The sequence below is a fragment of the Amphiura filiformis genome, unplaced genomic scaffold (assembly GCF_039555335.1).
Source record: "Amphiura filiformis unplaced genomic scaffold, Afil_fr2py scaffold_127, whole genome shotgun sequence".
Lineage (NCBI taxonomy): Eukaryota > Metazoa > Echinodermata > Ophiuroidea > Amphilepidida > Amphiuridae > Amphiura > Amphiura filiformis.
Genome location: NW_027305591.1, coordinates 11,329 through 15,833, shown reverse-complemented (window position 1 = coordinate 15,833; position 4,505 = coordinate 11,329).

Sequence of the window (4,505 nt, the reverse complement as noted above, 5' to 3'; positions counted from 1 at the left end):
CTGGTATGAGCAAAATAGAAAATGCCTATTATAAATTCAATAACTTCAATAAACAGGCAATAATGAGGGTTTGTTATACATTTTAGATACTACTATATAGTATCCTCAAGATTTAAAGTATGCAGAGTGCTGTCTCTTGGAACACAACTTCCAGCTCATACAACATCCTTATGGGAGCTGGACATTTTCATTCTATTTATAGTGTGTTCTCAAGAGAGAAATTTAAAAAGGTATTTCCCTAAAAATTAAAAAATATTAATCCGTTTGTCTCATATTAACATCTATGCAAAAGTAGTGGAATTATCCATCACATAAATGCTGAAATTTCTATTTGCCATGTTTACATAGTATTTTGTACTATTTTAAGACCTACTATTCTAGAAATGTTCATACATTTCCAGCATTTTGTACCTTTCTTTTAAAATAATTAATTTTATTATTTGATTATTTCTTTTTCTTCGGAAGGGGTGGGTGTTTGTGTGGGGGGGGGGGGTAATTCTTTAACACCCAAAAGGGAGGGGGGTGTAAAATTATTAAGGGCTGGTGACTCATTCTTTAACTTAACAGTTAAAATGCTCGCACAGTCTTTCGTTCAAAATTTTTGCGCGATCCGCGCACCTTCATACTTACGATCCGCGCACTTTCTTTTGTCTAAAGTTTTGGTGTGCTCCGCGCCTTTGTTCCGGCAATGAATATTTTGTCTTGAGACTGTGTAGGCGGAAGGGGGGTAAAATTTCGCCCAAGATAGGGATGGGGGGAGGTCGTAAAAAATAGCCCGCGATGGGGGGGATAAAATTGACTCGGTCAGCGACATATTCATGACCCCCCTCAAAGAAAATGACACCCACTTTACTGGTTTTGCATTTCCACACTTTTTTCGAATTATGGTGCTTCCCGTCAACCCGTCAAGTCCAACAAGAACCACTAACCGGGAAATTTGGATATCCAAGTTTGCCCCGCAGGGCTACAAGCTTAAGAGCTCTTGAACATATTTTTTTTAGAGGTGGCTCTACATAAATACAAAAATATTTTTCTGATATTTTGTGCAATGGTCCATGTTAGGGTGTTGACTACTTGTATGAATAAAATAAATCAAAAATCGACTCGTTGCCATGGAAACAGCCAAAAACCAGATTTTGTCATTTTGGGCCAAATTGGCACTGAAATTAGTTCAAAAGCATGTTATATCAAGTGTTCGCTGCATCTAAATCATTTTACTGTGAAAGGATATCTATTCATCGTGATGATCTATATATTTAGAGGTCAATAAGTTATTCCTAAGGGTACGTGCAGAGCCCATCTGTCAGGTGTAATTTCACATTTAAAAAAATTTCATTTTAGCACCTAAAATATCATAATGAAAATCGACAACCCAGTGTTGTCAGGATTTTTTTTCCATTCTAGTGTGCATAGTACATGCTAGGTATATGGATTAGCTTGGGCAAATGTTACTTATAAATACTGTGATGCCTGAAAAACGTGTATTTCTGCAAATTGACATTTTATCAAATTACGCCTTTTTGACACAATTTTGTGCATTTAGTTTCCTTCAAGGTGAATTCAAACAACACTTTTTCGTCTTTGCAAATATTTAAACACTGAAACTTAAAATGAGTGTTGCTAGAATTCTTGATAAAACACCCAATATTAGTATGTTACTGATAGTATGATTTTTATTGATGCTTTGGTTAGGAAATGCTTATTTCTAATTTCCATACATCGAATGTACATAGTATTGATTGTTATATAAAGTTTTCAAAAACTAGAGCACAAAATAAGTGTTGCCAGAATTCTTGATAAAGCAAAATACGCATTTCAAGAAAATCGAATTTGAAAATTTTGCGATTTTCATTTGCTGCATAATCTTGATTTAAACATTACTGTCGATTAAAACCTGGTTAAAACTAATGCAAATAATTATACCAAATTTTCAATGTAATTCACTCATCACTATCAGAGCATAACTTAATCTGCCAAAAATCAATATTAAATAAAATACGTCACTATGTGGAAAGGACTAATAACAATTTCGCTGTTGTGATGTGCCCTGAGTAATTTAATTTGATGATTTATCTTTGTTTACAATTAAAATCTATTTCATGAGATATATTAGGGATTCCCCTTTTTTGCATCAACTTGATCAAACAAATTGAATCATTTCTAATTTTGGATCATCTGGAAACCCCCCAGAGATTGTAAAGTGAAGATGACATCGTATTGGATTCCCCTCAGGAAATAATGTCACGGGATTGCCATCAGGAAGTGATGTCATGTGAAAAGTTAATGTTATAAAAGGCTTGGGAATTTCCAAGATCACATTTGGCTATTAATATTTGGGATTTCCCACTGCTTGGTATATAAAAAAATGTAAACATAATTATACACAGTTTATAGTGTTGATCTGGGCTAGCTAGCTAATATGCTTACAGTCCAATTCCTTCAAAGAAAGGAAATTGCAAAAAAGAAATATATTTTGTAGTTAATGCACTACTGCCTGCCAGTGTTGTCGGAGAAGATCTACAATACGTCAAAGAGCATACTTCTTCCAAGAAAGGAATATATATTCTTCTGTCGATTTGCTGAAGTTTTGTTTATGCATAGATTATCTAAATATGATGATCTATGTTTTTTTTTACTCAACGCAACTGTCAAAATAAGTGGGGACAACTGCATCGCAGTCCTGCTTCCTGAAGATATTGTGTGAAAGGTAGAAATATCACCATTTTTTGGAGAAAGCAGCGCAAGGGGAGTTAAGCGTTTGGAGAACAGCGCAAGGAGACAAGAGTTTGGAGAAAGCAATGCCATTTTTGTGTGAGGATTTTATTCGCAAGGATTTTATCAATGTAAGTGTACAAAGGACTTCGCTGCTTTTCGCAGGACAAGTGATTAAGGATATTTACAGCAGCCGTCCAGAACATTGCAAGAACAAGAAGAAGAATGCTGGCTAAGTACTAATAAGTTAAATTAATCATTGTGATTGTGTGATCATTTTATATGGGTATTTGTTGTCAAATATTGTACCAATAATATACTACTTTCAATTAAAGACTTAGATTTTGTTAGCTTAATCAAACCGTGTATTTGTGTTGTGCATTTGTGTGAATTTGGGTGATTTTGGCCTTGAGTCAGTACGACTCGTAACAAAATTGGGGGCTTCGTCCGGGAAATACACTGTAAAAAAGTTGATATTAATATATTGAGTCTTGAAAGTGAAAGTACAGTATGGCAGAGTTCAAAGCAGAGGAGTTTCTTGAAACTATAGATTGGGAGAAGTTTGATAAGTTGAAGAAGCCTGATTTATTAGCACTTGCCAAACATTATGACTTGAAATTAAAGTAAACTACAAGAAGACAAGTAATCAAAAATGTCTTGATTGAGGTTTTGGTTGATGAAGAGCAGTTTGAGGATTCCATTTTGGGCAAGAGAAAAGAGGTCAAAACTGAAATCGGTAGGGATTCGGCAGTTAAATTGAAAGAGTTGGAAATTCAATTAGTGCTGAGGAAAATAGAAATGGACAAAAAGAAAAACTGGAAATTATCAAGTTAGAGAATGAAAAACAAGAAAGACAAGAAAGACTAGACATGGAAAACAATAAATTAGAAATGGAAGACAAAGCACGCCAAGAAAAGATGGCGCTTGAGCACCAAAAATTAGAAACAGAAGAAAAGGAAAAGGTAGCAAAATTGGAACTTGAAAAACAAAAATTGGAAATGGAAGAAAAGAAAAAACTAGCAAAACTAGAAATGGAAGAAAAGGACAGACAAGCAAAGCTCAATTTGGAAGCACATTTGAAAGAAAAAGAAATTGATGAAAAATACAAGTTTGAACAAGAAAAGTTAGCAAAGCTGGGTGACATTAATACTCATCAAGTTTCTCCTCAAAGTCAGGGTTTGATGTTACAAAGTATGTAAAGCTTGTACCTAAATTCAAAGAAAAAGGCCAGGGAGACTTACGCAGCTCTACCAATAGAGAAGTGTAATAATTATGAAGAAATCAAACAGGCAGTCCTTAGGTCTATGAACTGGTGCCTGAAGCATACAGACAAAAGTTCAGAGATTCAAGAAAGCAAGCAGATCGTAGAATGTAGAATTTGTTTGACAGGTGACTTGGTTCAAGAGCTTAATCAATTGGTTCTTATAGAAGAGTTCAAAAAATGTGTCCACGCTGACATTAAAAACCCACCTGGATGAAAGCGCTAGCAAAATTAACACGCTAAGTGAGGCGGCGACGATGGCTGACGATTATGGCTGAACTCACAAATTGAATGCGACTAAATTTAGTCATAACAGAAGTTATTCAAACAGGTTCAGCCATAATCAACCTAGAGCAAATCAGGGTGGTACACAAGAAGGGAAAGCTCGTCTAAATCACAGCATAGTACTGGTGGTAGAGGGACCCCATGTAGTTCAGGTACCAAACCAACAGGTGGGACTGGATTGAAATCCCAATTAATTTGCAATTTCTGTATGAAAACAGGACATCCAGTGACCACGTGTCGGACCTTA